Source organism: Callithrix jacchus, chromosome 17 (genome assembly GCF_049354715.1).
Source record: "Callithrix jacchus isolate 240 chromosome 17, calJac240_pri, whole genome shotgun sequence".
NCBI classification, from domain to species: domain Eukaryota; kingdom Metazoa; phylum Chordata; class Mammalia; order Primates; family Cebidae; genus Callithrix; species Callithrix jacchus.
The window spans coordinates 56,309,338-56,336,290 of record NC_133518.1 but is presented as its reverse complement, the minus strand read 5'-3'; the positions used below and the strand labels follow the sequence as shown (position 1 = coordinate 56,336,290).

Sequence of the window (26,953 nt, the reverse complement as noted above, 5' to 3'; positions counted from 1 at the left end):
CTTGCAAGATAAATGTGCCTAGAACTAGAGAGCAAGCTTAAATGATTTACTGATTTTTTTCAGAGTATAATACAGACATCAGTAACTTGGTGAATGGGTCTTTATCTTTGTATGAAAAAGTCTGTTCATTATTATGAAAACATTTATTACACATAGCATAAATATAATTTCTGTATTGCATTATTGGGTATTATTGAAGCCTTTATTTCCCCCTTAAACTCTCACAATATTTGTCGGTCACAATGGGCATGTTAATGTGTATGTGCTGATATACACTGGCATGCTTCCTAAAAATGAAGTATACTTTCCTGATCTTTAATCATAGAAGTTGATAAAATGAAACTTAGGTGAACTTTGTTTTCCTACATGATTAAATTTTCTGGTTATTAAAAAAGACTGTCCTTTTCCTCTTTTGAAATATTTGTTTCTAATGCCCAAACTCTTCAAAACATAATTTAACATTAGTGTGATGATTACATTTTTACTTTAAGTTCTGAAAAATCACAGGTGCTGCTGAGCAGCATTCTAGTTGCTAAAACTGCCAGGTTGAACTAGACATTTTTATTTCATGTAATTCAACACATTACTTATGACTGAGTTCAGCTATGACTTGAGGTACTGAAAAATTCTAGGGTTTTCTGATGTACATGGTCCCTAGGGCATTATAAATTTGCTTGTGTTTGTTTTAATTGTGTGGTTTAATAAAAGCAGTTTACACTATGTGACTAATATTTATTGTGGCTTAGGAGCATGACGTTTTTAAAATAATCATGTTGATGAGTCACGGATTCATGCGAAAATAACCTGAGATTGGTAATTATATGAGTTGGAGAAGGCTTATCGGTAGGAAATGCAGCCTAGCTACTTTGCGAAGTGGAGGTTTTGCTCCAAAGAGAGTTGTTTTTTGCTTAAGAACATTATCCCAGAAGAGAACTGTACCAATGTAAAGATGGATGTTTTGGGGATATGGAAGCCTGAGACTAAGTTGAATTCCCAATATGGTTCTGGCTGGGCGCGGTGGCTAGCACATGTAATCCCAGCACTTTGGGAGGCTGAGGCAGGTGGATCGCTTGTGGCCAGGAGTTTGAGACCAGCCTGGCCAACATGGTGAAATTCCATCTCTACTAAAAATACCAAAAATTAGCTGGGTCTGTTGGTATGCAGCTGTACTCCCAGTGACTCAGGAGACTGAGGCACAAGAATTGCTCAAACCCAGGAGGTGGAGGTTGTTGTAGTGAGCCAAGATCATGCCGCTGCACTCCAGCCTAGGCAACAGTGAGATGCTGTCTCAAAAAAAAAAAAAAAAAAAAAAAAAAATTATGGCTCTTAGCAAATTAGTGGTGAGTAAATTTATATGTAAAGTTACATTGTTTCTAGGCACCAAATCTTAATGCATACAGCTGAAAATAGACTAAGCTACTGAGGGTCAAAATAGAGTAATCATAGCTAAAATATGCACAATAGTTTTTGAATTTAGCCTTTTAAAAAGGTCTCATACTTGAGAATTAAAATGATTTACCAATCTATTTCAATTTATATATAACATATATGGTAGATTCTTATTACCCTCTGAGCTCTGTTTTCTGATCAATATTATTCTTTTGTTGTAAGAGGTAGAAGGAGTAGTTGAACCTGAAACTTACTGCTCCGTTTTCAATGTGAAGGATGTCTAGCCTTCTGTTAAGAGTGATGAGTTCTTCATAAGGAAATTCTGGGATTGCCTTTAAGAGGTACGTAAGGGCACAGTGGCTCCTGCCTGCAATCCCAGAACTTTGGGAGGCTGAGGCAGGTAGATCACTTGAACCCAGGAGTTTGAGACCAACCTGGGCCACATGGTAAAACCTTGTCTTTACAAAAACTATCAAAAAAAAAAATTGCAAAGAAAAAAATAGCTAGGTGTGATGGTGCTACTTGGGAGGCTGAGGTTTTCACAGGTTGAACCCCCAAATTAGGGTTCAATCCAGGAGGCCATGTGGAATTCAAGAACAAGCTGACAGTAAAGTGGAAGCAAGTTTATTAAAAAAGTAAAGGAATAAGGCTGGGCACAGTGGCTTATGCCTGTAATCCCAACACTTTGGGAAACCAAGGCAGGTGGATTGCTTAAGGTCAAGAGTTTGAGACCAGCCTGGATAATATGGTAAAACCTCATCTCTACTAAAAATACAAAAATTAGCTGGGTGTGGTGATGCATGCCTATAATCCCAGCTACTTGGGAGGCTGAGGCAGGAGAATCATTTGAACCTGGGAGGCAGAGATTGTAGTGAGCTGAGATCCTGCCACACTCCAGCCTGGGCAATAAAGCGAGAATTTGTCTCAAAAAAAAAAAAAAAAAAAAAGTGAAGGAAAAGAATGAAAGGGAGGGTTGGGGAATTCTGGAACTCAGGGTTCCTCCCCCTTTTAATCATATAGGGTAAATTCCAGATGTTGCCATAGCATTTGTAAACTGTCATGGCACTGGTGAAAGGGTCTTTTAGCATGCTAATATATATGAACCTTAAGGATGACCAGAGGTTGCTTTCATTGCCAACTTGGTTTTTGCACTTTTTTTGGCTTTACAGATCTCATTTTACCAACGGGGTCTTTGTGATCTGTACCTTGTAAAACCAGTCCTGCTGATCCTGTCTCATCATGTGAGAATCTGTTGAGCCAAGGTGGCTGAGGCTGCAGTTAGCTGTGATTGTACCACCTCACTCCAGCCTGGGTGACAGAGCAAGACCCTGTTTCAATAAAAACCAAAAACCAAAAAATTTAAGAATCCCTTTGGAACTCTGTTTGCACATATTTTATTTGGGGAGAGGATGGAGATGGTTCACAGATCTGAGTTTTCTAGGGAAGTTTGCTATTATTTAATCTTAGTATGCTAATTTGGTACTTGAAGACTTACTTAGGCATTTGTCTGTATTCATTGCACATTTATACTAGTGAGGCTCAGGATGTATTTTGGCTCTGTCTGGCCAACCTGCACATTGGCTTTAAGGATATTAGTGAAGAATGCCATTAAAATATCTGATTCTTACATATGTATGGCATAATCAAGAGTAACATTTTGAAGAGTCTAGGAATTGTCATTTAGAATGTTTAATCTTAATGCTCATCACATTGACTGAAGCACAGAGCTTAGCTATCTACATTTTCAGAGAAAGCTTTCTTTTAGTGCTGAGCACAAGGGGTAATGTATTTCAGAGTGAAGATAAGTGAGAGGAAATCAATGTCTAAAGCTCCATGAATCACAGATTTCAATGCTATGAGCCCTTAGTTATAGGAGACATGAACTCAGGTTTCCAAGGTATTCCATTGAGACAGATAAGGGAGTCACTTTAATTTACCACATGGGTTTTGATATACATTACTGATAGGTATACTTAAAGGCATTGTCATGTTGTATAAAGGTTATGGGCTGTGGAATATCATGGACCTGAGTTTAAATACCACTTACTAACTGTGTAATATAAACAAGTTAGTTTACTTAATGCCTATATTTCTTCATTTGTATAATTGAGAATATTGTTATGTTTCCCCTCCCTCCAGCGAGTTATGTGGGAATTAAATGAAATGACAAGTTTCTAAAATACAAATCAGAGTCTAGGCTATCCTCCTCTACCCTCACCCCAACCCTAAGCATCGTAGACTAAGGAAATAATCTCATTAGGCATTGCTCACAGGGGCAGTTATAAGTTTAAAAGTTCATTTTACATATCGATAGTCTTTAGATGAGGGCATTTCTTAATGTTTCAATGAAAGGTAGTTGTTATTTCAGTGATTAAATAGGCTACCATGTTTAAAAGTAACAATAGTTTTAGATTAGGTAGCCAATTTTCAAGGCATTTTTCCCTTCCAGCAGGTGTTTAGGAGATGGCCCAGAATTAATTCTCTTGTGGGTGATCCCATCGGGAGGACTGGGAAGGATATTCTTCTGAGTAGGATTACCAGTCTTCTTGAAATTTATATTTGTAGGAGCATGGTAGGTAACCATGAATGTACTATCACCTCTTTATTCTGTTAACTTGGATAAGAGAATTAACTGTGAAGACAAACACGAAAGATTTTAAAGATTATTTTGAAAAAAGATCGACTTTGGGCAATTTTTTTCCTGGTCTTTCAAATGTCCTAAGGGCTAGGTGCCTTATTTTGGCTTCTGCTCTTGGAGAGTAATAACCAGTTGTCTTAGAATTTTTACTGAATTTCCAGTATCCAAAATAGAAAATATTAAACTTGAAGAAAAGTTACAACCCCTTTTGGTTATAAAACCAAAAGTCTTGTTATAGTATATCATTTTTATGATTTTCCCTCTTTTCATTTTACTACTTTATAACGGTTTAACCTCAAAGAACATTTTTCTTATGGAATTTTGAATATTATTATTTTTAAACATTTTATTGCAGTGAGACCATAGTAATAATCTTGCATGGAATTTTTAAATATTTTAAAGGTATTTTTGGAGAATACCTTTAAAAATTATCCTTAGTAGCAAAAAATGACATTAACAGTGTAAATTAATTTACTGCTGATTTATTGAGCTAATAGCATTAATAAATACATGTGACCTTCATGTATATATTTTACTACTTTGTTGGAAACCTACTAAACAAGTAATCAAAATGCAAACCTGACAATTGAGTTGGTTTATTTACACCTATAACCACTTTAACATGAGATATTATGTGAATCATAGAGATCACAACTTGGCAACTTTTAAGAGAGAGAGTATTCATTTGGAATATGTTTGGATTTGAAATGCTGTTTAGAAGTAAGGAGACTTTCTCAGAATCTTGAATACCTGTGGAATTAGTGGTAAGATCTCTTTTCTCAGCTTCACTTTAGTTAGTGCATTCAAATTATTTAACGTTATAAAAGTAAGCAAAATTAGAATTGATATCATTCACTCATTCCTTTATCTTTAACATACCTTAATTAGGGGTACAAGATACTGAGGTAGGTTTGGGAACATATATAGTATGCTGCTTTTTTTCTTTAACTAACCTTTTCCCTATCCCCCTCATTGCCCTTTTATACCTTTAGAGATGGGAGGGTTCCCTTGACCCCTTCTCTGGCCTTGAGACAGGGATGTGGCTTGCTTACTTGGCTGCCACCATGCTCAAACCCCTTGTGGGATGGGGAGCATGCAGTTGAGCAAGTGGTGGGTGAGCACTTTTGGGCTCCAGTCCCAAGACAGGGTCTAGGGATGTGTTACAATTAATACTGTCTTTGCAGTTGCCGTTTGCAGATGGCTAAGTGTTAACCAGCTCAGTGGAGAGTCAGGGTGGCAGCCTTTTACACACTGCCTGCTTGGTACCCAGGTTCTTGTTTGCCATCCGGAAGAATCAGGTCACAAGAACTTGAAGGATGCTGAGGTTTTATTGAGTGATGGAGGTGGCTCTTGGTGGGATGGGGAACTGGAAACGGGATGGAATGGGAAGATAATCTTCCCCTGGAGTTTGAGTACCCCAGCCAAATTCTGACCATCTCTAGCTGAACTCTTGACCTTCAGATGCTTTTTGATTTCTCTGCTCCTCTGCTGTGCTGCTCTGCTCTTGTGTCAGTGGAGTTTGGTTTTCATGGGTACATGATGGGTGTGTGGTGGGCCAGGGTGGTTTTGGAAAAAGCAACATTTAGGCAGGAAAACAGGGATAACTATTCTCATTTAGGGCCATGGCTTCCAGGCTTGAGGGTGGGGCATCCCTCTTCTTTTTTTTTGAGACGGTGTTTCGCTCTTGTTACCCAGGCTGGAGTGCAATGGCGTGATCTCGGCTCACCGCAACCTCCGCCTCCTGGGTTCAGGCAATTCTCCTGCCTCAGCCTCCCGAGTAGCTGGGATTACAGGCACACGCCACCATGCCCAGCTAATTTTTTGTATTTTTAGTAGAGATGGGGTTTCACCATGTTGACCAGAATGGTCTTGATCTCTCAACCTCATGATCCACCCGTCTCGGCCTCCCAAAAGTGCTGGGATTACAGGCTTGAGCCAATGCTCCCGGCCCTGGAGCATCCCTCTTCTACCCAGTGCTTCCCTGCCTCCTGTCTTTATCACTTTCATGGCACAAATAACCTTCCTAATGCCTAGATTAGAAACCTTGGAAATTTACTAAACTTATTTCTGTTATTTCTCTATGTACTCCCAATTCTCTGTTCTTTTGTTTCTCAGTCCTCCATAGCCACAATTCTAATTTGGTTATTGGTACTCTACCTGACCCTTAGAGCTATCTTTCTCACTAAGTACCTGATAATTATTAAGCTGTTTTGAAATCCAGTTTAGATTTTCTTTATTTTTTATGTCTGAGGGAGCTAATAGGCAGTGAGATCAATAAAGGAAGTGTGGTAGTAAAGTAAGTGATAGAAGGAGATAAAGTGATGGAAAGTGATAAGCAAAAAACAGAAAATATATATCTAAATTACTACTGAGTTATTTGAAGAGCTAACTTACCTGTTTTATCTCTGGTTTTACATAGTGTTGCCCTCTTCTAAGAAGTAAAGCTTCCACAGAATTCCAGAATGACTTGGGACAATGACTATTTTCAAAGGTTTTCTTGAAGTACAAATAATTATGGTTTCGTTTAAGTTTTTTTTGTTACAGTTTGAACAAGATGGATTACAGAGTTTATTGGATAAAAGATGACAGACAAGTAATATTATAAAAAGGCAATAGATTTTAAAAACTCTGAAACAAATGTAATAATATAAGGAGTAGTTAATGAGATGCAGAGTAATAAGTCTGGAACTGAGAATTTAGAATACAAAACAAAATTATGAACAGTGCTTAAAGTTTCCAGCCCATTTAATCCAAAATAATTTCTTCAAAAATCTTGTTTTTATCTTAGTTACAGGAAGAGAATCCTTTAATATAAAATATACTTGTCTTTGTATTATATTGTCAAGAAGTCAGTTTTGAGAAGTCCCATGCCTTATGCCTACCACAGGAAATAAACAAAGACTAATTGAAGCTTAAGGGAATTTTTCATCTCTTGGAGTCAAGCTGAATCTGCATCTTCCTTAGGGAAATCATAGTTCCTGGGATTTTCTCACTTCTCAAAAGACAATTGGACTGGTCTATAAGATAGGAATAAACCTCAAGTGCCCAAAGCAGTTCTAAAGAATTGATCCAGCTTCTTTTGGTCCATTTAAGTAGAGTAAAGGGGAGAGGGGGCGCTAACTTATTTCTTATTTTTAAGCTACATTGAACTTGGTATCTAGAGCTTGAGCCTATATGGAATTAGGATACATAGAAGAGAGGTTATCTTATTGTCGTCAGGAGTAATATTAGAAGATACAATGTTTGAATTTCAAAAATTTCTCCTTTTATATTATACATGATTTGTTTTTGTTCTGCATGGAGCTTAGGATAGTGTGGGATCTAATTTAGTACCAACCATAGTTAGTGAAAAATGTGAATATTTGGGATAAAAATATGTTACATATTAATATGAGATAAAGAGTCATTTTGGAAATGAAGATATGTTTTAATTATTAGAACACCTTGGAAGTATTTAATATAAAAACCAGAGGGGCAGACTTATATTATGTCATTACTTTGGGGGTATTTGGCTCTATAAAAGTTTATGAAGTTGAAGAAAATTCATAAACAGAGTGGGTAATGATAATGTAAACCAAGTTTCCTATAATTACACTTCCTTTTAAATCAGTATATCATAGTGTAGTGGTTAAGACTAAATGGATACTGGGGTCAGATTGCTTGATTTCAAATCCCAGCTTTACCATTTGTTATGAGATCTTGGGCAAGTTAGTGTTTCTGAGTTTCTCTTACCTGTTTTTCTGGGAGAGGGGAGAGGGAAGAAGGGTAGGCATTAAGTGAGGTACTCCATATAAATATCAATATCATAGCACTCAACTGATGTTCTTGTTACTAAAGTCCCTTTTCAAGAAACTTTTACTATCTTTGGCCTTGTATTCCCTAGCATGGTCATACTGTAAGTCATAGGGTAAAAACAAACAAACTTAGTGGTTATCTTTGTTTTAGAAGAATACAAGGAAATACTATGCATTAATTTAAAAACTTTAGCAGCCTACATATAACTTCACAGATAACCTTGAAAGAATCATATTCATGTTAGAATTTCAAAATTAAAAAATATGTCCTGTCAACCTTGGGTGAAAGTTTAGAGTTTTAGAATTTGTTAGAACCTGTAAGCCACCGGAACATTGTTGCCAGACTTGACTTAGTGTGGCAGTAGATCAGGTTAATGGGAGCTGTTGGGTCAGCTGTGTTCCATAGTGACAGTTGTGGTTCATGCAGAAGGGAAAGTGGATATCCTTTTAATTTTTTGAGTGATTGGAAGTGTCGGGAAATATGGTAGGCATTTTCTCTCCTGAATACTGCTTTGCTATCAGTGTATGTTAGTGCCCATTGGTGTCACCAAGCAGGGCTGTATGTAAGCTTTTATTCTGAAAATTTTTTTCTTTGGGTAACTTATTATATTAGACCCTCTTATGTATAACTTCTGCAACAAAATTTTCCTTATGAACCATTCATCTTTCTTAAATATTTCTGTGTCTTCTAGTATGTATACCAATAAATGACTTAATGAGTGAATGAGTTATAGATTATAAGTAAATGAGTTTTTAATCAGAAAAGTAAATTCTGTATTAAAGAAAATCAAATCTGGTGAAGACATTTTATATATAGTTAAAACTGCTTTTGTTTGATCATTCCTTTTTTTATTGAGGAGGAACATTGGTAGTGTTACTCAGAAATATCTGAAATTTTCCTATTAAGTTGGGTTTGTTTTAATGGGACCAACTGAATTAATATATATGTTCAACAAATAATTTAAAAATTATGTGGCTAAAGAATGCAAAATGGTTTTACTTGGTACATATATTTTTAGAAAGTTGGAAAAGTATTCTCTTCCACTACTGTATCAGAGTATTTGGGAAAATCTGATTGTGAGTCTCCATTTTAATAAGCTTCTCAAGTGATTTTTAATATGCACACTAAAGTTTTAGAACCACTGCTATATTCCCTACTGATGGCTTTTAGGCTATTGGCTTCTGACTTTTGTGATAGAACCCCCTGATGGAACCCTCTTTTTTTCCATATTGGGAAAGGATGGAAGTAAACTGAATAAGCTATTCTTAATGACTGGCTATTCTCTGTACCATGAAATTTTCAAAGCTCAGGTCAGCCTTAGGACAGTGAGATCTGTGAATAGCCTTCTGCTCTAAGTCTTTCCTCCGCTGGCACTCCTATGGTAGAGGAACATGTCATGTTAATAGTGATGTACAACTATGTATCGTGTCAGAATCTTCACTTACATTCTCTAAAATCTTAATCGCAAGGTAGGAATTACCGGTGAGAAAATATTACCAGTAGGAAATACCAGCCTGGATTGTAACCAAGATTGATTTACTTTAGAGCTCAGACTCCTGACACTACACATGCTATCCTACTGTTTGGTGGAAAGGTCTTGGGCTGTAGGTTCAGGGAACCTTAAATTGAAAGTATGACTCTATCACTTACTTGATTTTATTTTTTTATTATTATTATTTTTATTGTACTTTGAGCTCTGGGGTATATGTGCACATCCTGCATCCTGCAGGATTGTTGCATAGGTATATACATGCCATGGTGGTTTGCTGCCTCCATCTCCCCCCACTCCGTCGCCTACTTCAGGCATTTCTCCCCATGTTATCCCTTCCTGTCCTCCCCGCTCCCCCGACACCCACTGTCCCTCCCCTCCCCTCCACTTATATGCTTTTCTAACGACTTTACACTTCCCTAACTTCAGTGTCCTTATCTGAAAAATGGGCTTGATAATTTTTACATTTTAAGATTGTTGTGAGGATTGATAAAGTAAAGCATATTTTTAGAGTGCTTAGTATACCTCTGTCCCAAAGTAGACATTTCAATAAATGGTGACTATTATTCAGCATTTAAGATAAGACATAAAATGCAAATAACGCCCCATGTGGTTAACCAGTTTTAGGCTAAATGAGTTTGCCAGATTATAAAATATCATATACTTTTTTGTTGTGGCATAATAGCTAGAAACTAGGAAGTTATTGGATGTGTGAAGAGAGTTTTCTTTGCGAAGAGAGTGTATTTAGACCTCCATTTTTTTGCAATTACCTATATCCTGGCAAATTCTAAATTTATTTCTAACTCAGCGTGTTCAGTTTCTCTAGATGGACAGAACTAATAGAATATATATATAATATATAATATATATATTATGTTATATAATATATATTTATATAAAGGAGAGTTTATTATTAACTCACATGATCACAAGGTCCCACAGTAGGCTGTCTGCAGGCTAAGGAGCAAGAAGAGCCAGTCTGATTGCAAAACTAAGAACTTGGAGTTCGATGTTCAATGGCAGGAAGCATCGAGCCCGAGAGAAAGATGTAGGTTGGGAGGCTAGACCAGTCTCTCTTTTCACATTTTGCTGCCTGCTTACATTCTAGCCACATTGGGAGCTGATTAGATTGCACCCGGATTAAGGATGGGTCTCCCTTTCCCAGCGTACTGCCTCAATGTTAATCTACTTTGGCAACACCCTCACAGACACACCCAGGATCAATACTTTGTATCCTTCATTCCAGTGCAGTTGACACTCCATAATAACCATCACAAGTCCACCCCTTGTCAACTTGAACCCATACATATCTCCTGATAAAAAACCCATACATAATCCATGCAAAGTCTTACATAATCCTTATATAAAAACAATAAGGTTATAATTATGCCTAACATAATACAACTATTCTTTGTTGTATTATGGAAATGCACCAATTCCCAACCCAAATACTATTGCATATAGTTGACAGTACTTAAATGCTGATATGAAGTCAGTAAATCTTATGTCACATGATAAAGGAGAAAGGAATTAAAATGAAGATATTTTCTTAGTGTAAGTTTACACATGCACAAACATGTCTTTAACAAAAGGAGGAGGAAATACTCATGACAATTACAGTCCACATTTCTACAGCTGGTTATATGCTTGTAGCTGGTATTGATTTTGCGCTTGTATTGATGACTGTCTTTTACTGCTACCTATTCTGTATTCCCTTTGCCTTCAGCAAGCACCTCAACTGGTTGTGGTTTTTTCCCTGGTGGAGTGACCCTGAGGGTTCTAGACCATTTGTAGTCCTGCCTTGTTTGAGCTGTTTCCCATTGACCTTAATCACAAGGCATGGTAATACTAAGAGACGCCCTAATGGATCTCCTGTATTCCATACTCTTCCTTACTTCCATTGTGGAGTAGTAGACTGATGTCATCATGATAGTCCAGGTTATTTACCCCAATCAACACCATAACTCCTTTCTTAGCATGTTGGCTTAAAGGTAAGCGGAGTGCAAGGTGTCCTGGTGGCAATCTTAACTTCCAATTTAATGAAATCATTTTTCTATCTCTTGGTGTCAGTATTCCTCCCTCTGGAACTAAGATCTCTAGGCCAGCAGAATGTAATGTTGTGGGAACAGGAAGCAAAAATTTTGCTAGTGGATCACTAGGGGTGATGCTTAGTGGTGCCACTTTACTTCCATCCCTTGATTCCTGGATCTGTGAATCCTGGCTATGGGAGAAATAGTACCTTATGATGGATGCTGTTTCAAAGCATATATAGCATTCTGGAGAACTTTTCCCAAGCCCTGCGAAGTATTGTCACCTAGTTGATGTTGTAATTGTGACTTCAAAAGGCCATTCTACCATACTTTCAATCCAGCTGCTTCAGGATGATGGGGAACATGGGCAGACCAGTGAATTCCATGAGCATGAGCTCATTGCCACATTTCTTTAGCTGTAAAATGAGTGACTTGGTCAGAGAGTGCTGTGTGGAATACCATGACAGTGGATAAAGCATTTCATGAGTCCATGGGTGCTAGTCTATGCATCGCGTACAGGATAGGCAAACCCATATCCGGAGTAAGTTTCTAGTTGAGTGAGGACAAACTTCTGCCCTTTCCATGAGGGAAGAGGTCCAATATAATCAACCTGCCACCAGGTAGCTGGCTGATCACCCTGAGGAATGGTGCCATATCAAGGGCTCACTGTTGGTCTCTGCTGCTGGCAAATTGGGTACTCAGCAGTGGCTGTAGCCAGGTCAGCCTGAGTGAGTGGAAGTCCATGTTGCTGAGCCCATGAGTAACCTCCATCCCTGCCATCATGGCCACTTTGTTCATGGGCCCGTTCGGCAAATGACAGGGGCAGCTGGGGAAAGAGGCTGAGTCATATCCACACAAAGGGTCATCCTAGCCACTTGATTATTAAAATCCTCCTCTGCTGAGGTCATGTAGTCTTCTATTCCTCTGTCACCTGATCATAGGGAACTCCCCATGAGGTCATTGGTGCACGGTAGGGGAGAGAAGGCAGGGTGGCAGGAGTGGAGATCATGGGCATTTGAGCCACTTCCTCATGTAACTTATTTGTGCCTTCAGGACCTACTCGAGCCCTATTATGTATATACCACTTCCATTTGATGATGGATTGCTGCTATGCATGAACCACTTTATGGCTAGATTAGTTAGAAATCACCCAGTTCATGATAGGCAGTTCAGGTAGCATGGTGACTTGATGACCCATAGTCATACATTGAGTTTCCACCAAAGCCTAGTAACAGGCCTAGAGCTGTCTCTCAAAAGGAGAGTAGTTATCTAAAGAAGATGGCAGGGCCTTGCTCAAAAATCCTAGAGGCCTCCACTCTGATTCACCTATAGCAGCCTGCCAAAGGCTCTAAACATCATCTCTATCTGCCACTGACACCTCAAGCACCATTGTATCTGCTGGGTCATATGGCCCAAGTGGCAGACCAGCTTGCACAGCAGCCTTGACCTGTTGCATAGCATTCCCCTGCTCTAGACCCCACTCAAAACTGGCAGCCTTTTGGGTCACTTGACAAATGGGCTGGAGTAACACACCCAGATATGGAATGTATTGCCTCTGAAATCCAAATATGCCCACCAGGCATTGTGCCTCTTATTTGTAGGAGGTACCAAATGCAGCAACTTATCCTTCACCTTAGAAGGAATATCTGCAGGCCCCACACCACTGGATCCCTAGAAATTTTACTGTGGTGGAAGGTCCATGAATTTTAGTAGGATTTGTTTCCCATCCTGTGGCACACAAATGTCTCACCAGTAAGTACAGTGTGTTTGCTACTTCTTGATCGCTGGATCTAGTGAGCATAATGTCACCAATGTAATGAACCAGTATGATATCTTGTGGAAGCAAAAAGTGATCAATATCTCTCCGAATAAAATTATGACACAAAGCTGGAGAGTTGATATACCCCTGAGTGTATCAGGACAGTAAAGGTATATTGCTGACCTTGTCAGCTGAAGGCAAATTGCTTCTGGTGGGCATTACGAACAGGAATGGAGAAAAAGGCATTTGCCAAGTCAATGGCTGCATACCAGGTACCAGGAGATGTGTTAATTTGCTCAAGCAATGAAACCACATCTGGTACAGCAGCTGCATATGGAGCCACTACTTAGGTAAGATTATGATAATCTGTCATTCTCCAAGGTCCATCTGTCTTCTGCACAGGCCAAATGGGAGAGTTGAATGGGGATGTGGTGGGAATCACCACCCCTGTGTCTTTCAAGTCCTTTATGGTGGCAGTAATCTCTGCAATCCCTCCAGGAATGTTTACTATTTTTCTAGGTAATGGCAGCTCTAATGGCTTCCATTTGGCCTTTCCTAGTATAACTGCTCTCACTCTACCAGTCAGCCAGTGTAGGGGTTCTGCCATCTGCTAAGTATGCCTGTGCCAATTAGACATTCTGGCACTGGGGAAATGGCCACAGGTTGAGTCTGGGGACCCATTGGACCCACTCTAAGTTGGACCTGAGCTAAAACTCCAATAATTACCTGACCTGCTTAAGCCCCTGCTTTAACTGGAGGACCACAATGACGTTTTGGGTCCACTGGAATTAACATCAGCTCAGAGCCAGTGTCAGTAGTCCCCTGAAATGTCTGATCATTTCCATTTCCCCAGTGCACAGTTAGTTACCCTGGTAAAAGGCCGTAGGTATCCTTGGGGAAGGATTTGAGAAAGATTCACTGTATAAATTGTTGGTAATGGAGTGAGATCTTTCCTCAAAGGGACCCAGCCTCTCCTTCATTCATGGGTTTCTGGGTCTGTAAACTGGCTCAAGCCTGTAAATTAATTGAGGGGCCATGATTCTTTTTTATGATTCACATTAGTCCTTTATCCATTTGACCTAGAAGTTTTCTGCTTGTATAAACTAAGTTGGAATGCAGCAGGCTTCCTATCAAATTCACTTCTAGGAATACCATGATTAATTAGCCAGTGCCAGACCTCTGCATGAGTCAAACTATTCTGATCGCTGCTTTGCCTTTGCTTTCCATTACGGTAGCTATGTCCATCTTGCCTTAGATGGTTGTGTGCCACCACTTGGCCCCTGCCACCTTGGGATCCAACTGTTCCCATTGTATTTAAATTTTGTAGTTGAGTGACTGCAGTTCTCATTGTTAGATCTGACATACAGAGAAGAGCAATTACAGGGCTCTTCAAAGATGTAGGCGCTGCCCTCATAATACTGTTTCACAAGGCATTGGTCAAGGGTGTATCTTCTGGACCCTCCCAGTTGGGATGAGTAGATATAAAGTCACTAATCCATTCCATCATCGCAATCTCCCTAAAACTGTGGATCCTTTCCTCTACATTAAACCAAGAGAAATCATGCATTTCCAGTTTGCTCAGAGTGGGCCTTATTTTAATCCATATTTCAACCAACCAAGCAAATAAACCAGTAGAACCTTTTCTTTAACTCCCTGAGCTGCAACACTAAATGCAGAGTCCATACTTAGTGGGCCCAAATTAATAAATTCAGCCTGATCCAACTCTGTGTTCCTTCTACCATTATTCCACACCCTTAAAATACATTTCCATGCCTGTTCTCCACATTTCTGTTTATATAAACTAGAAAAACTCAAACACTTTTTTTCGAGTAAAGTATACTTCAACATGGGTCATACTCAGCCTCACCTCTGGGGCCTGCTGGGACTTTAGTTATAGGCCTAGAAGCAAACAGGTATTGGGGGGTGCTGGTCTAACCCCTGCTTTTGGACCTTTGCACTTGCTGTGCTCCATACTGGAATACTTCCCATACTTTTCAGATCTCATTTCAAAGAGTCTTTCTTAGACCTTTGCTGATCTCTGGGCTATATCATATCTCCTTTTATAAAATCTCATGGCTCCTTCTTCCCATATTTTAAAATTGCATTTATCTCTGTTTGCAGGTAGGTATTTACATGGTTATTGGATGCTGTTTGTTTCCCCAATTATAAACGTTCTATGAGGGCAGAGACAATTTCAGTCCTTATAAAGATTTAGAATGGCCCTGACAGTAGACAACAAATATTAAATAACTGAAATGCATAATGGGGCAATTAAAATACAAACTGATTAATTCTAAAGTGTATTAGACTGTTTTCACACTGCTGATAAAGACATAACCAAGACTGGGCAATTTACGAAAAGAGAGGTTTATTGGACTTGCAGTTCGATGTGACTGGGGAGGCCTTCCAATCATGGTGGAAGGTGAAAGGCATGTCTCACATGGCAGCAGACAAGAGATGAGAGCTTGTGCAGGGAGACTCTCATTTTGAAACCATCAGATCTTGTGAGACTTATTTGCTATCACAAGAACAGCTTGGGAAAGACCTGCCCTCATGATTTAGTTACCTCCCACTAGGTCCGTCCCTCATCACATGGGAATTCAAGATGAGATTTGAGTGGGGACACAGCCAAACCATATCATAAATTGAGCTAAGTATAAATGAGATCACAGTGTTGGCATGTTAAGCATTGTTATTTGAGAATACTTAAGTTATTATAGCACTGGTTTGATAAGCTCTTGAAGCCAAGAGCTGAAGACCAGCTTGAGCAACAAAGTGAGACTCCCATTTCTACAATAAGTAAATAAATAAAGGCATAAGTAGTATTTTGAATTACCCAATATGCTTAAAATCTTCTCAGAACTTCATTTTGTTGTACTTGAATGAACTTTACAACAAAAACTTGCCCCTTTTATTGAATCTGCACAATATTTGAAGTTTATACTTCAAAAAGGTTATCACTGGTTATATACAAATTTATGTTTACTTATATTACTTATGTTTGCAATTTGTTTATTTCCTTTATATGGAATGTGTTTATTTTAGTTGTCTAAGGCATAAAACCTTTAAATTTCGACCAACTTGTTAAAACAAGGAATAGACATTTTAGTAGGTTACTTAGCTCTTAGAAAGAAATCAAAAAGGTTTAAGGAATATTGAGATTATGCTTTTATGTTGACTTTTTATATTGGGCCTTTATTTACTACATTACTATTTTTGGCAGATTGAAGTGTATTTGTGAAAACTCCTAAGACTTTAGTATTTCATTGAAAATTGGTTTCGTGCTGTTGTTTACTTTTTAAAATTAGTGCTCTCAATAAGATTTTGATTTTCATCTATCTTGAATTCTCCCTAGGAGTGCACAACTTCAAAAAAAGAGGCATAGTCAGCAGAAAAAAGAGGTGGTCTGAGCATTTGTGTGTTAAATATGCATGTTAATTAGGAAAAAAATTAGAAAAATATGAAAACAGATGTTACATAAATTATTGCAGTCCCAGGGCAGCAGTAACTTATACACTGACAATAATTTTTATATGTGCATGTGTATATTTATTTCTGGATTTCTCAATATTTATGAAATTCCTAAGAGAATAACTAGAAAAAGAACTGGTATATCCTTTCAGTGAGACGATGGTAAACATTCCTGCTGCATATGGATTTTTGAGAAAGTTTAGTTGTTTCATATAGTCTTACAGTAGAGATGGTTTTTTGTGTTTCCTAATTCTGCCCATAGTGTTCTCTATTTTTTCCTCCTTTCTTGGTTTCTCTGATGGTATGTCAATTTATTCTTTGGCTATATCCTGTCACAACAGGAAGGTTAATTAAGGATCTTGGTAGTGTAAGAAATTGAAAATTGGCCTAAAATAAAAAAATTGGTCTAAAGTATGTATTTAGAAATAAAACACATTATAACTATTAATTATAGTGTTACTTTTTCTTCTTGTTACTGTCACACATTCTGAAGAAATGGCCATCATTCTCTGAACAGTAATGACATACTACTATGACAATACATATTGGTACTTAAATACAGATTTTATCAAATACACATATGTTGGAGTAGTTGAAAGCTGTTTAAATATCTTTTATTCTAAACAGCCATCCAAAGAATAAAAATGGTCTGTATTTTTACAAAATTAAGATGAGAAATAGTCCAGCTTTGTTTTAGTGGTATAGCAATTTTTAGTTTAGCTGTACATGAAAAAGCATGAATATAGTGCTGTGCAAGGAGCAGCTGATGATATTTAGATATTTTCTATATGTGTAATATAATTTAGAAAAGTATTGTTTGTTACTTTTCAAATTAGATTGGAAATTAACATAAGAAAATGCAGCATCGCAATGTAATGCATAATTCTCTTTACCAAGCAGACAATCAAAATATGAATTGTATTCAATAAAATGGGTATATCTGAAAGGGCAAAAAACTGTTTCTGGAAATCCTATTTTCAGAAGTGTGCTTTTGTTACTCGATTTTAGTAGAATGTCATACTAAAATGTGTTTGAAATAATTAATTCCTATTGAATCTCAGTAAGTTTCAGTTAGAATCGGTCATCTTGTTTTTCAGTTACATGTTATTGATTTATATTTTACATTATATTAGCGAAGTGCTGCTATCTTTTTGTACATATACTAAGCCACCAGTAAGCTCTTAACAGGTTGTTGGACCTTAAGAACTAATAGAGAATGAAATCTAGAGGAAGTTGATGTTTAAGTAATTTTTGTTATTAAGAGGTTTTTTTACTTAAATTGGATAGCCTAGTGAAGAAATTTAGTTCTTATTCTTACAGATTTTATGTAAATATATCTATGTCTATGATTATTTATGGAGGTGTATTAGTAAAGATGATAAAAGTTTTTTTCTTTTCATCTAGGAAAAGGCTGTGAAAATTAATTTTAGCACCTAAATAATATTCACTTGTCATCACTGATGCATCTGTATTCTAATTTTATATTTTATTAATGCTTTGGAATCCATTTTCAATGAAATTTCTTTCACATTTGTTTTCAAATGTCAAATTTCCATTTTTTATATTATGTGATTTTAAAATGTGATACATTTTACTTTGTGTTAGAATAATAGGTTCCTTATTTCAACACTTTTATGTCATTTCAGTGCAAAGTTAAATGAAGTAAGAGATGATTGTTTTATAGTGAAGTCTGTTGTTTTTGTATTATATCTGTAAAATGCCATTTATTTTTGGTATTACAAAATGCTTCTCTTTCTTCCAGGAGTTAAAATAGGCGAAGGAAACTCATTAATGAGTAGTCTAATGTTTGTCCTCTAAGAACTTAAATATTTTGATAGGAATTTTTTTTAGACTGCCTTTTGAATTGTTTGATATTAATTAGGGTTCCTCCTGGGATAAGACCATTTGAAACTATTTTATTTATTTGTTTTTCTAGGGAGATGCTGTTTTTCCAGCAGCTAAGTTGAGGAAGAACTTAGTTCATCTCTGTTTCGTGATTCCTCTTCAATTTGTTTGCTAACCAAGACTTGTGTTTGGAGAACTCTATTGTACTGAGCCTAAGTCATCTTTGATCTATAACAAGAAACATGCATTTTCACATGTCAACCAGATTTGTGGACCAGTAAAGTTCTCCCAAAAGGTAAGCATATATATATTTAAAATATACATTTTAAAATAGAATAGTCTAAATACTCTTACCACAATAATGTGTTCCATAGATATTTGTGCAAAAAAAAAGAAAAAAAGTATGTGTGTGTACTTCTGCCAAATTTAGATTGAAGACTTCTTCAGGGAATAGTGTTGCGCCTGCAACACAGTTACTCAGTTTCCTCATCTGTTTCTGTCTTACCTCCTACTTTCAGTCACCAGTTTCCATTCTTTTCCCTTTGCTCATTGTTTTTCTTCTCAGTTGGCTGAATCTTCCAGGTGTCTTTTAAAAATGTTTTCCCACCAGCGGATTTAAGCACTTTCCTTAAGGAACACTTTTTGTATCCATAGGCCTTTTATTTTCTATTCTCCACCCCACAACATTTGATGCAGTTTCTTTTCTGCATCAATGAAGCTGCCTTTTCCCTTGTCTCTTCTGTGCTTCTCATCCCTTTCCCCGTTCAATATAAGCGATCAAATGACTTAAGAACTGGATTACTGCTGGGAAACTCCGCAGTCCTTACTGGGTTCTTTTATAGTAAGAGGTACACAAGTGTTGAGATCTCAGAATTTTAAAGAAAAATAAATCTTTGATGTAATCATATCTTTATAGTAACATGTATATTTCTTTATTCTCTTCTTGTTTGTTTTGTCTGTCTAAATTGTATGTGCATCCAGATGCTCTTAAATCATTCTTGGTCTGAAACATGTTTAACTTTTTACATTCTGAGTATCAAGTTAGAATAACCCAGATCCTTTCCCAATGTGGTTTCTTCTAGTACCCATTCCCATTTTATTTAACACTTGTCTCCTTTTAATAAATTGTAGGCATTTTTTGTGATTTATTTTTTGTTAGAAAGTTTGGTAAATATAGAAAAACATAAAGAATATAAAAATTACCTCTAATCCAGGCTGGGCATGGTGGCTCACACCTGTAATCCTAGCACTTTGGGAAGCCAAGGTGAATGGACTGCTTGAGCTTAGGAGTTGGATACCAACTTGGGCAACATAGCAAATCCCCATATCTGTCTAAAAAATAAATGTGAACTTAAAAAAATTAAAAGAAAAATATTTTGAATCCTATCATACAGAGATGAACTGATATACCATTTTAAAAATCTATTACTTGAATTTAATAGAGGAAACAAACAACCTGAAATGAAACTTAAAGAATCGCTAAACCTCAGATAAGCTCCCTACCTCCAAACCATAAATACTAGTTTCTGAGAGCTTTCCAAAGTTAAATTAACATTATGAACATCTTTGGAAATCTTTACTCTGGAAATAAGAAAATAGAAAGAGTGAACTGAAAGGAGAATGTCTTTTATTTTAAGGTAATCTATTGAGGTGAAATTAATATAACACGAAATTCACCATTTTGAAGTGAACAATCCCATGGCATTTAGTACGTTGACAGTGTTCTGCAACCTTCCATCTCTATCGAGTTCGGAACTTTTCCATCATGCCATAGTATTACCTGTTAAGCAGTTTGTCTTCATTCTGCCTTAGCCCTAGGCTCTGACAGCCATCAATCTGCATTTTGACTCTATAGATTTGTGTGTTCTGTATATTTAATATGAACATAACCATATAAGATGTGATGTTTTGTGGGTGGTTTCTTTCATTTAACGTAATATTTCCAATTTTCACGTTGTAGCACTTAATTACTTTTCTTGGCTGAATGCTATTCCATTTGTTTATCCATTTATTTGTTCATTTACATTTGGTTTGCTTCCACTTTTTTGGTTACTCTAAATAGTGCTGCTATAAACGTGTGTACACGTACCGGTTCAAGTACCTATTCTCTGTTCATATGAGTATGTACCTAGGAGTGGAATTGCTAGGTCATATTGTATTTCCATGTTTAACTTTTTGAGGAACCACCAAACTGTTTTCCCATGGCAGTTGCATCATTTTACATTCTTGTCAGCAGTGTATGAGGATCCTACTTTCTTTGAGATAGAGTCTTGCTTGATTGCCCAGGCTGGAATGCAGTGGCGCGATCTCAGCTCACTGCAACCTCTGTCTCCCAGGTTCAAGCGATTCTCCTTCCTCAACCTCCTGAGTAGCTGGGACTACAGGTGCATGCCACCAAGCCTGGCTAATTTTTTGTATTTTTAGTACAGAAGGGTTTTTCCATGTTGCTAAGACTGGTCACAAACTCCTGAGCTCAGGCATTCCTCCCACCTCAGCCTCTCAAAGTGCTAGGATTACACGTGTGAGTCATTGCACTTGGCCAGGTTCCACTTTCTCTACATTTTGCTAACGCTTATTATTTTCAGTATTTTTTATTATCAGGAATGTTATGATTACTGATAAATGACTTGTAACAAAGTAGAGAAATAATAATAAATTTCTTATATATTTAATTAATTTCTTTCTTCTTTTTTTTTTTTTGAGATTGGGTCTCACTCTGTCTCCCAGGCCAGAGTGCAGTGGTATGGTCTCAGCCCACTGCAACCTCTGCCTCCTAGGCACAAGCAATCCTCTCACCTCAGCCTCCCAAATAGCTGAGACTACAAGCATGAGCCACCATACCTAGCTAATTTTTGTATTTTTTTGTAGAGATGGGGTTTTGCCGTGCTGCTCAGGTTGGTCTTGAACTCCTGAGCTCAAGTGATCCACCTGCTTTGACCTCTCAAAGTGCTGGATTATAGGCATGAGCCACCATGCCTGGCTCATATTTTATTTCTTATTTAGCAATTACATTTCTCATATAGAGATTATGCATCATTTCAGGATATCACTCAGTTCTGTTTTCTCTCCATAACCTGGCCAGTGTCTACTGCTTTTCCCAGAATAAAAGTTTCTTACTTCATTTGCTCAAAATCATGTATTTTCTTTCACATATTTATCATTTTTTGGGTATATGTGTGTTTTTTTAATCAAGTCTTAAATTGCCATTCTTTTTGTTTACTGCTCATGAGAGATTTATGCCTGTAGTTTTTTTGATAGTGCACCATAGTACTTTCAAAAGTACACTGAAAACAAAATTGATAAAAATCCTTAACTTGATTAAGCTTACATCCAGGATGGAGAAGTTGAAGACTAGCAGGATAAATAAATAAAATAATTAGTATCTTAGATAGTGATTCTGTGAAGGAAAATAAAGCAGCTGGTCAGAGAGAGAGAGAGTTTGGAGTATAGGGAGAAGAGTGGAAATTTTAAATAGGGTGGTCAAGGAAAGCCTCACCGATAAGGTAACATGTGAGTAAAGACCTCAAGGAGGTGAGAGAGTGAGCTGAAGGATCATCAAGTGCAAAGGTCCTGAGGCAGGAATATTAACGATGCATTCACAGAACAGCCTCAAGGTCAATGTGGCTGCGGCAAAGTGAGTAGAGAGTAGTAGGAAGTAAATAGAGTTGTAACTGGGAATGTAGGTCTTCTAAGAACTTAGATTTCATTTTGAATGAGATAGGGAGTCATTAGTGTCATCAGCTTTGTAGTTTAAAAGAAATACTGGCTGCCAGCTTGAGGGTAGATTTTCAGGGAGCAAGGGCAGAAGCAGAGAGACCATGTAGAAGATTCAAGGTGATAGATAATTTTGGTTTGAATAACAGCATATGCTACTGGATTGAATTTGAGTTATGCAACAAAGAGATGAGTTAAGAATGACTCCCAAGAGTGCATGACCTGAATAACAGAAAATATAGAGAGCTTCATTTAATAAAGAAGGGGAAGATTATATGATAAAAGGAGTACATTTGTGGGAGAGGATCAGGAATTTCATTCTGAATATGTTAAGTTGAGATGTCTGTCAGGTAGAAAGCTCAAGGTAGCAGTTAGACACATTGGTCCAGAGTTCAGTAAAAGAGGTCTGAGATGAAGGAAGAACTGTGGAAGTTGTTAATTGTAGATGATATTTAAAGGTATGTATTAGTCCATTTTCATACTCTATGAAGAAATATTTGAGACTGGGTAAATTATAAAGAAAAAGTGGTTTAATGGACTCACAGTTCCTCATGGCTTGGGAGGTCTCACAGTCATGGCAGAACATGAAGGAGGAGCCTGTCTTACATGATGCAGGCAAGAGAGCATGTGCAGGGGAACTGTCCTTTATGAAACCATGAGATGCTATGAGACTTACCATCACAAGAACAGCATGGGAACAACCCTACCCCATGATTTGATTACCTCCCACTGGGTGCCTCCCATGACACATGGGGATTATGGGAGCTACAATTCAGGATGAGATTTGGGTGGGGAGATAGCCAAACCATATCAAGATGTAACATTGATGCTGTACAGTAAATATAGATAGAGAGGATTTAAAATTTTAGCCTTGGGGGCATCTTTAATAAAGGGGTTAGGAGAAGAGGAAGAATTAGTAGAGATGGCTAGAGAAGAAAACTCAGGGAGTTGAAGAGAAAAAGTCATTTGTCTTTCAGAATATCTGAAAGTGATGTAAATGTTTGAAGGAAGGAAGAGTACTCATCTGTGAGAATCTTATTTATAGGTGAAGTTAAAGATGGACTAGGTTCAAGGGAGAGTGGGAGGAGAAATGTGGCAGCTTAAAGGGGAAGTTGGAGTGAAGAAATGATTTTTTTAAATAGGAGAGAAATAACATACTATTGAGAGTGTTCCAATAGAGAGGAGTAAACTGATGATGCAAGAAAGAGTGGACAATGGTTAAAGCAGTGTGTACAAGTAGATCACTGTAAGTAGCAGCATGGATGGTTTATTCTTAGTAAGAAGAAAGGCAGAGGTTATGGCCCAGATCCATTGTTAAAAAGCATTCGGTTGAGCTTTGTGCTATCTCCAGGATATGTTATGTACAAGCAGCATCATGATTACTTGCTTCCCACTTCTTTAGGCTTGTCCTGTAATTCTCCTTTATGATTTTTTCTTTAACAGGTTATGTAATGTATGTAAATGTATAGTGGTTCCTAGTTTGGGAATTCTGTGGTTAGAAAATTCTGTTAATAGAATTAAGACTTACAATAGTTATTTATGAATTATACACCTCTTGATGTTTTTAAAAAGTTTCAAGTTTGTAAATATTTCTGTAAAATGCTCTAGAGAACCATCACATACTCAAAGAGCAGAAACAGGGCCATCTAAATTCTTTCTTATACCGGGTTGGGAAGTCGATGGTTCAAATTCACGTACCAGACTATGATAAAGTACTTCATGTCGTGGATTGCTTGAACAAGGGTAAAAGTGTAATTGTAAAAAAAATCTATGGATGCCAAGTGTCTATTGTTCTTTATGATTCATATTTCTCCCAGTCACCTCAGCCCTGAAGTACACTTGATAAATATGGCATACAATAATGACATTAGAATTCTCGCATTTTCCTGTTGGTATAATGTGATCTCTGCTATTTCTCTCGTGTGCTTCTGAGTTGTAATAGTGTTGCCCTTCTTACCCATTCTTGCTCAAGGTTCTCAGCTCTCTATAGTGATACAGTAGTTCCCTCTTATCTGTGGTTTTGCTTTCCGCAGTTTCACTTATCCGCAGTGATAAGTTTCACTTATCCGTAGCCACTAATTATGTGGTCAACCACTGTCTGAAAATAGGTGAGTGTAAGATAAGATACTTAGTGGGGGGAGGACTGCATTTACATCATTTTTATTATGCTGTTTTATAATAATAATTGTTCCGTTATATTATTGGTTATTATTTATCTCTTACCTGTTACAGTGCCTAATTTATAAATTCAGCTTTATCATTTGTATGCATGTACGGGAAAAAACAGGTTTCAGACATCCACTGGGGGTCTTGGAATCCCTCATGGATAAGGGGGACTCTGGCTGTAGATAATGCTCATGGTATCCAGTGACATGATTCAAGTTGTATGTTCACTGTGCCCTAATACTATAGTGATTAAGAATGATAATAGGTGGTATAGGAGCAGTTACAAGGGCAGAAAGAAAAGCAGCCTTGTAATTACTATTCCCTGTAGTGCCTCTAGTGATTTACTTCTTGGGTTTAACTAACTAATTTCAATTTTTTACAACTCCCCACTTTTCCCTAAAACCTGGCAAAATTTCCTTGGTTGCTAAGCTGGAAAACCTTTTGAGTAATACTTCCTATACATCTGTACTTTTGCTTGTCCACTTAAGACACGTTTACTAACTGTCAGTATACTTGGCCAGTTTACTTTGCATTCTGTCTTTGGGAGCACCTGCTGTTATGAAGTAGCAAGTAGAAATAAGATGTCTTAGGCCTCTTATAACCTTATTTTAATTCCCTCTAAATTCAGGTTCTGGCTTATTACACCCCCATTTTAGCAAGAATAAAGTTCTTTCTCCAAAAGGAAAAGAGAAAGAACTTTATTCTTGCTAAAATGGGAATGCAATAAGCTGGAACCTAATCATTTAACATCTTATAATTTATCTTCCTTCCTTGGCTTCACATATACATTTCTCCAGTGAGTTACCATTTTAACATCTAGAGCCTGGTTTTTGTGATTAGGTTACTGACCTGTAAACCGTATGCAATAAGTTTTCCTTTGTAAACACACACTTGTTTGCAAAAATCCCAGCTATTTTCTGATATGTGCATATTGAAGCTGCTGTTTATGTTCATCATTGGACCTCCAAACCCATCATAACAGTTTTCTAAGTTAAACAAAATAAACCATTATTTTTACGGTTTTTTTCTACTAGTGATGTATTTTGAGTAACACATATAAAGTTGATTCTTCTTAAGTATTTTTCATTGAATTAAAAATTTTTAAGTGGAGAAGATATTTGGGAATATGGAAAAAAGGTGAAAAGATAATTGTTTGAAGAGCCCCTGCAATGTTGGCAGCTCTGAGAGTAAAATCAGTCTGAATTCATCTTTTCAGTTAATCAATAAATATTTATTAAGCATTTACTTATGGCAGGTCCTCAGCTAACTGGATAATTACTTTTAAAATATCCTTTATAAGAAGTTTTGGTTTTTAAATTGGATGATATAAGGAAAATTCTTTCTCTTCTTCTTCTTTTTTTTTTTTTTTTGGCCAAATTGATTGTGAATGTTTTTAGGTTTTCACTCTATGTGCAGTAGACATAGCTCTAGACATAGCTCTACTGCACATATAGTGACTATCACTTTTGTGATAGACAGCCAACCCTAGATAAAAGCGAAATGTGGAAAATACAAAATCTGTTTCACCTTCTCTTTCTCTTACTCACTTTTACAAGGGCTTAATGAACAGTGAAATTGACCAACAGTTTCACCTCCTTTTCCTTCCAGTTCTGGTAGTCTGTTGTGGCACTTAGTATACCTGAAAGAAGTAGCAGGAAGGTTGATAGACTGAAAGGGAGAAGGTATATGAACATATAATCAAACATTTAGAAAACCCATAGTAATTGAAAGGTGGCTGTATTTCTAATTTACATTCACCTGTGTAAAGCACATTTGTTAGATATTTCTATTTTACATAGATATTTGAAGTTTTTACTTCAGATTATTCCCACCTTAGGAGTATTTGTGTTTATACTGGTTTGTGGTGTGAACAGCTGACCCATTTAAAAGAAATTAAAAAAATTTTAATTTGTAATGATTTGACAGTTATGCCATTAACATTATACTCATTAATGAGACAGAATAAGATTTCAATTCTTAAAAATATGTGCCCCACATTTTATAAGTGGTATGAACAATACTTTTGCCTCAACTTAAGTTCCTTATTTTGTAAACATTGGCTGAAGAGTTTTTTGAAAGCCCAAATTATTTGGAATATATTTGAAACCTCTGCTCTTAGGTACTTCTAGGTTTTTGCATTATTTAGACTTAGAAGTTTGGAGTTTGCAATTTCTGTCTTCTAATGACTTAATATATTTATATTAGTATTATTGGAACCGAATAGTTTTACCCACATAATTGCCATTCAGCTCTAGCAGTGTGGTATAAAATTTATTGAAATAAGTCGTTATTTCCTAGGTGAGATAGCCATTTAAAATGTTTTTTACCTGATGAGCATATATTTTAATTCTCACAGTAGAACGGAGGAATTGAAGTGTTTCTATAGCTAAGGGAGAGTGTCAGCTCAAGTTCAATAGTATGATGTTTGACATTAGGCCAAGGATGTTTTCTAAGTTTTAAAAAATGTTTATTGTTACTTTTATAAAATACATGTGCTTTTATTATATCTTATGTGTTAATCTAATTTGCCGTCAAAGTCACTGATTAAGGGGAATTGTGTACCAGTAGGGTTCTAAAACCTTGACATTATTTTAATCTGATAACAAATGGGTTTAAGTTCATGTTCTTTCAGTTGTTGGCAACAAATCTGAACCTGT

The 26,953-nt window shown here is 36.9% G+C and overlaps 1 protein-coding gene across 50 annotated transcripts in view; it reads left to right on the top strand.

The window, feature by feature from the left end:
* TBC1D5 (TBC1 domain family member 5) overlaps positions 1 to 26,953 on the top strand; it is a 562,606-nt gene that overhangs the window by 118,678 nt on the left and 416,975 nt on the right. For all 50 annotated transcript variants that reach the window (XM_078354367.1, XM_078354358.1, XM_078354366.1 and 47 more), the window contains one exon: positions 18,508 to 18,711. The gene's annotated coding sequence lies outside the window, so the exon portion shown is untranslated. The remainder of the gene's footprint in view (positions 1 to 18,507; positions 18,712 to 26,953) is intronic.